Source organism: Triticum aestivum, chromosome 7D (assembly GCF_018294505.1).
Source record: "Triticum aestivum cultivar Chinese Spring chromosome 7D, IWGSC CS RefSeq v2.1, whole genome shotgun sequence".
Classification (NCBI taxonomy): domain Eukaryota; kingdom Viridiplantae; phylum Streptophyta; class Magnoliopsida; order Poales; family Poaceae; genus Triticum; species Triticum aestivum.
In genome coordinates this window covers 307,149,967-307,157,382 of record NC_057814.1, presented here as the reverse complement: position 1 = coordinate 307,157,382, position 7,416 = coordinate 307,149,967, and positions in this window count along the sequence as shown.

The following is a 7,416-nucleotide window of genomic DNA, read 5'->3' as shown; positions in this document are numbered from 1 at the left end:
TGATTCTCCACTTCACTCTGAAATTCCTTGAACTTTTGAAATGTTTCAGACTTGTGTTTCATTAAGTAGATATACCCATATCTGCTCAAATCATCTGTGAAGGTCAGAAAATAACGATACCCGCCGCGTGCCTCAACGCTCATCGGACCGCATACATCGGTATGTATTATTTCCAATAAGTCACTGGCTCGCTCCATTGTTCCGGAGAATGGAGTTTTAGTCATCTTGCCCATGAGGCATGGTTCGCAAGTATCAAATGATTCATAATCAAGTGATTCCAAAAGTCCATCTGCATGGAGTTTCTTCATGCGCTTTACACCAATATGACCTAAACGGCAGTGCCACAAGTATGTTGCACTATCATTGTTAACTTTGCATCATTTGGCATCAATATTATGAATATGTGTATCACTACGATCGAGATTCAGTAAACCATTCACATTGGGCGTATGACCATAGAAGGTTTTATTCATGTAAACAGAACAACAATTATTCTCTGACTTAAATGCATAACCGTATCGCAATAAACATGATCCAATCATATTCATGCTCAACGCAAACACCAAATAACATTTATTTAGGTCCAACACTAATCCCTAAGGTAGAGGGAGTGTGCGATGGTGGTCTTATCAATCTTGGAATCATTTCCAACAAACATCATCACCTCGCCCTTAACTAGTCTCTGTTCATTTTGCAACTCCTGTTTCAAGTTACTAATCTTAGCAACTGAACCGATATCAAATACCCAGGGGCTACTATGAACACTGGTAAAGTACACATCAATAACATGTATATCAAATATACCTTAGTTCACTTTGCCATCCTTCTTATCCGTCAAGTATTTGGGTCAGTTCCACTTCCAGTGACCATTTCCTTTGCAGTAGAAGCACTTAGTTTCATGCTTGGGTCTAGCTTTGGGTTTCTTCATGGGAGCGGCAACTTGTTTGTCACTCTTCTTGAAGTTCCCTTTCTTTCCCTTTTGCCCTTTTTCTTGAAACTAGTGGTCTTGTTAACCATCAACATTTGATGCTCTTTCTTGATTTCTGCCTTCGCCGATTTTAGCATTGCGAAGAGTTCGGGAATCGTTTTCATCATCCTTTGCATATTATAGTTCATCACAAAGTTCTAGTAGCTTGGTGATAGTGACTAGAGAACTCTGTCAATCACTATCTTATCTGGAAGATTAACTCCCACTTGATTTGTGACGCCCCCGATTTGACCGTACACTAATCATGCACGCAAATGTGTACGACCAAGATCAGGGACTCACGGGAAGATATCACAACACAACTCTAAAACATAAATAAGTCATACAAGCATCATAATACAAGCCAGGGGCCTCGAGGGCTCGAATACAAGTGCTCGATCACAGACGAGTCAGCGGAAGCATCAAATCTGAGTACAGACATAAGTTAAACAAGTTTGCCTTAAGAAGGCTAGCACAAACTGGGATACAGATCGAACGAGGCGCAGGCCTCCTGCCTGGGATCCTCCTAACTACCCCTGGTCGTCGTCAGCGGCCTGCACGTAGTAGTAGGCACCTCCAGTGTCGTAGGTGTCGTCGTCGATGGTGGCGTCTGGCTCCTGGACTCCAGCATCTGGTTGTGACAACCAGATAGAAAAGAAAAGGGGGAAAAGAGGGAGAGAAGCAACCGTGAGTACTCATCCAAAGTACTCGCAAGCAAGGAGCTACACTACATATGCATGGGTATATGTGAAAAGGGGCATATCAGTGGACTGAACTGCAGAATGCCAGAATAAAAGGGGGATAGCTAGTCCTGTCGAAGACTACGCTTATGGTCATCTCCATCTTGAAGCATGTAGAAGAGAGTAGATTGAAGTCCTCCAAGTAGCATCGCATAGCATAATCCTACCCGGCGATCCCCTCCTCGTCGCCCTGTTAGAGAGCGATCACCGGGTTGTATCTGGCACTTGGAAGGGTGTATTTTATTCAGTATCCAGTTCTAGTTGTCATAAGGTCAAGGTACAACTCCGGGTCGTCCTTTTACCGAGGGACACGGCTATTCGAATAGATAAACTTCCCTGCAGGGGTGCACCACATAACCCAACACGCTCGATCCCATTTGGCCGGACACACTTTTCTGGGTCATGCCCGGCCTCGTAAGATCAACGCGTCGCAGCCCCACCTAAGCACAACAGAGCGGTCAGCACGCCGGTCTAACCCTATGCGCGCAGGGGTCTGGGCCCATCGCCCTATGCACACCTGCACGTTGCGTACGCGGCCGGAAGCAGACCTAGCCTAGTGGCGTTCCAGTCCAATCCGGCGCGCGCCACTCAGTCGCTGACGTCAAGAAGGCTTCGGCTGATACCACGACGCCGGGATACCCATAACTACTCCCGCGTAGATGGTTAGTGCGTATAGACCAAATGGCCAGACTCAGATCAAATACCAAGATCTCGTTAAGCGTGTTAAGTAACCGCGAACGCCGACCAGGGCCAGGCCCACCTCTCACCTGGGTGGTCTCAACCTGCCCTGTCGCTCCGCCACAAAGATCCACTTGCGGGTACTCCTACGAGCCGACCCGACTTTAGTCACCACATGTATCATGTATATAGTATATAAGTATATACCCGTGATCACCGCCCAGGTGATCATGACCCGATAGTATAGCACAGCAGACGGACAAGAATGTAGGGCCACTGATGGAAAACTAGCATCCTATACTAAGCATGTAGGATTGCAGGTACAGGTATCAACAGTAGTAGCAAGGATAGGCTATGCATCAGGATAGGATATCGAAAAGCAGTAACATGCTACACTACTCTAATGCAAGCAGTATAGAGAAGAATAGGCGATATCTGGTGATCAAGGGGGGGGGGCTTGCCTGGTTGCTCTGGCAAGTAGGAGGGGTCGTCGACTCCGTAGTCGAACTGGGCAGCAGCAGGGGCGGTCTCGTAGTCTACCGGAGAGAAGAGGGGGAAGAAACAGTAAATACAATGCAAACATAAGCATGACGATGCGTGACATGACAATGAGCGGTGCTAGGTGTGTCCTAACGCGACAGTAGGTGGTACCGGTGAAGGGGGGGAACATCCGGGAGGTATTCCCGATGTTTCGCGTTTTCGGACAAACGGACCGGAGGGGGAAAGTTGCTAGTTCGATAGGTTAGGGAGGTGTGGTGGACGAACGGACTGCGTATTCGGATTCGTCTCGTTGTTCTGAGCAACTTTCATATAGAAAACATTTTCATCCGAGTTACGGTTTAAAAGATATGAATTTTCAAAGTTTATTTGAATTTCTGGAATTATTTGAATTAAGGAAAAATGAATTATGACGTCAGCATGAGGCAATGCTGACGTCATCAGGTCAACAGAGCGACTGACCAGGTCAAACTGACCAGCGGGCCCCACCTGTCATAGACAGTGGGCTAACAGAAGATTAAACTAATTAATTTTTAGTTAATTAACTACTGGGCCCACCTGTCAGTGAGTGATTAGATTAATTAATTAGTTTTAATTATAAAAACATTTTTCTTTTCTCTTTTTTTCTAATTTTGTGGCGGGGCCCGCATGTCAGTGGCTGAGCCTGCCCAGTCAGCACGTTGACTGGGTTGACCCAGTCAACGGGGCCCACGGGGCCCACGGGCAGTGGCACTGGGGGCGGCCCCAGGCCAGCCACGTCGGCGGCCGGCGCCGGAGCAACTCCGACGAGCCAAACGCGGCGGCGCGGCTCGGGAGGGGCGCGGGTTTCGCGCACAGGGGGTCTGCGGGGTCGTGGCTGGGCGCGTTCGACGCGGCTCGGCGCCGCGCGTCCAACGGTGGTGGCCGGAGCGGCTGGAACGGGCGGGGGCGAGCGCTACGAGCTCGCCGGCGGCGAGGTACTTCGGGCTGGGGCGGGTGCGGCGTTAGGGCGCGCGAGCGGCCGAACTAGCTAGCTAGGCGGGTGCTACACGGTGCGGTCGAGCTAACGGGCATACGCCCATGACCAAATGGTCACCGGAGACCCGCCGGCGACGAGCTCCGCGGCGCGGCGTTCGGGCGCGCGTGGGGAAGTCGCTAGGGGGCGCGCGAGAGAGAAAGGACAGGGGAGGAGGGGGAGAGGCTCACGGCGAGGCTGTAGGGGGACGGCAGCGTGCTCGGGGAGGCTCGAGGCGGCAAAACGGGGCGGCGATCGACGGCGGCCGTGCGGGGAAGACGAGCTCGGGGAGGCCGTTGCAGTGGCTCGGAGCTCCAACGGAGAGGTGGAGGTGGTGTAGTCGAGGGCGGCGACGGCGTACGACACGGCGAAGTGGCGATTGGGGCACGGTGGCCGCGGGAACGACGGTGAACGGCGGCGAGCACGCTCGGGCAGTGGGGATCGAAGGGGAGAGGGAGGTGGATCTGACGGGGGAGGCGCACAGGCCGAGAGGGAGAGCGGGGGGTGAGTGGGAGAGGGGCCCGAGGAGGCGGGGGGGCTGGCGTCCTTATCCTCCCCGTCGCCGGCGAGGGGGTGCGGCGGGGACGGCCCCTGTTTCGACCCCGGTCGGGGGAACAGGGAAGGGGGCGAGGGGGAGTGGGAGATGGGCTAGGCTGGCTGGGCCGGGGGTCGGCCCAGTTGGGCCAGGGGTCCAGTGGGGGGGAGGGCCTTCTCTTTTTTTTCTTTTTCTTTGTCTGTTCTGTTTTCTTTTTATTTGTTTATTTTCTTTTCTGTTTTATTTCATTTAAAAGTATTTAGGCATTTTATAAAAATGTGTTTTGTCCACAATAATTATCAGTGCAATTTCTGGCAGGGCCCGAACATTTTTGTTTAAATTTTTGAAAACTTTTATTTTCCACTTTTAAATTTAATTGAAGTTTGAATTAGGAGTTTGAAAAGGAATGTGAAACAAAAATGTGATCAAGCCCTGTTTAGCAACATGATTAGCTTAATCACAGGGAGTTACTGTAGCATGATTCTCGGGGTGTTACAAATCTCCTCCACTACAAGAAATCTCGTCCCGAGATTTAGGAGGTAGAAGGAAACAGTGCGGGGTATTCTTCGCGCAGACGATCCTCTCGTTCCCAAGTGGCCTCATCTTCAGAATGGTGCGACCACTGGACTTTGAGAAACTTGATCGCCTTCTGACGTGTGCGGCGTTCAGCTTGGTCGAGAATGCGGACCGGATGCTCCTTATAGGAGAGGTCTTGCTGCAATTCGAGCACTTCATGATCCACAGCTCGGATTGGATCCTTGAAGCAACGGCGGAGCTGTGACACATGGAACACATCGTGAACCTGAGAAAGGTTCGGCGGTAGCTCCAGTTGGTATGCCACTTTTCCACGCCTTTCGAGAATAGTGAATGGGCCAATATAGCGAGGAGCTAGTTTGCCCTTGATCCCGAAGCGGTGAGCACCCTTCATAGGTGTGACTCGAAGATAAGCCTTTTCGCCAGGTTGATAGACCATGTCTTTATGATGACGGTCATACTGACTCTTCTGACGTGACTGAGCAGTCTTGAGATTCTCACGAATAATGCGGACTTGTTCTTCGGCATCTTGGATAATATCCGGACCGAAGAGTGGACGTTCCCCAGTTTCTGACCAGTTCAGAGGGGTTCGGCACTTTCGTCCATATAACACTTCGAAGGGGGCCATCTTCAGACTAGCTTGATAGCTATTATTATAAGAGAACTCAGCATACGGGAGAGATTCCTCCCATTTCTTGCCGAAGGAAATAACGCAAGCTCGAAGCATGTCTTCGAGAACTTGGTTGACGCGTTCAACTTGTCCTTGCGATTGAGGATGAAACGCAGTACTGAATGACAGATGAGTTCCCATAGCTTCTTGGAAACTTGCCCAGAATCTTGAAGTGAATAAGCTGCCACGGTCTGAGCTGATAACCAATGGAATACCGTGGAGTGAAACAATCCTGGACATATAGAGCGTTGCCAACTGGCTAGCAGTGATCGTTTCTTTGACTGCCAGAAAATGTGCAACTTTGGAAAGTCGGTCAATGACGACAAGAATAGCATCATTACCTTTCTGTGATTTGGGAAATCCAGTGACGAAGTCCATCTCAACATGGTCCCATTTCCATTCAGGAATAGAGATAGGTTGCAGAGTTCCAGCAGGCCTTTGATGTTCTGCTTTGATACGACGGCAAACGTCACACTCAGCAACATAACGAGCAATGGCTTGCTTCATATTAGACCACCAGAATCTCTGACGGATGTCTTGGTACATCTTTGTACTACCAGGATGGATACACAGAGGCGTATCATGAGCTTCTTTCATAACTTCCTGTGTCATATCCAGGTTTTTCTCTGCACATGGCACCACTAGGCGGCCCTTGAAGTATAGGGTGCCATCTTCAGCAATGGTGAAGAATGAGGGCTTTCCTTCTGCGAGGTAGCGCTTAATCTTGTGGGCTTCAGAGTCATACTTCTGTAGCCTTTTGATGCTATCCACGAGATCTGGTTTAGCAACTAGGGTATTGAGGGAACCCTGGGTAACAACGTGGAGGTTCACCTTGCCAAACTCCTTAGGAGGGGGAGTGAGTGCACCCGAAGGAACAATATGGAGGTTCAGCTTCCTGAATTCTTCAACAAGCGAGGGCTGAACTTTGTGAACCTGGAGGTGGTTGCAGTAAGACTTGCGGCTCAAGGCATCAGCCATTACATTAGCCTTGCCTGGCGTATAGGAAATACCCAAGTCAAAGTCTGCAACAAGCTCCATCCATCTCTGTTGACGGAGGTTCAGATCTGGCTGAGTAAACAGATACTTCAGACTTTGGTGGTCAGTGAAGATCTCGCAACGATTACCGAGAAGGTAATGTCGCCACTGCTTCAGCGCATGAATGACAGCAGCAAGTTCGAGGTCGTGAACTGGGTAGTTCTCTTCGTGAGGGCGCAATTGCCGAGAGGCATAAGCAATCACTTTGCGGTCTTGCATTAGGACACAGCCTAATCCTTGACGGGAAGCGTCGCAGTAAATGACAAAGTCCTTCTTAGTATCAGGTGGAGCTAGAACTGGAGCAGAAGTCAACTTGTCTTTGAGTGCTTGGAAACTTTCCTGACATTTGTCTGTCCATTGGAACTTGACACCCTTATGCAACAGGTTAGTCAGAGGCCTGGCGATCTTAGAGAAGTTCTCGACGAATCGACGGCAATAGCTGGCGAGACCGAGAAAACTTCTGACTTGCTTAACGTTCTTGGGAGGAGTCCAATCAAGAATAGCCTGAACTCGCTCGGGGTTGACGGCAATACCATCCTTAGAGATGACATGCCCAAGATAGGTTACTTCCGGTAGCCAGAATTCACATTTGGAGAACTTGGCATATAGTTGATGCTCTCGTAGCTTCTCCAGCACAAGTCGAAGATGTTCGGCATGTTCTTCTTTGTTCTTGGAAAATACCAGGATATCATCCAGATAAACCACGACGAACTTGTCGAGGTAATCCATGAATATATAGTTCATCAGACGAGAGAAGGTGGCTGG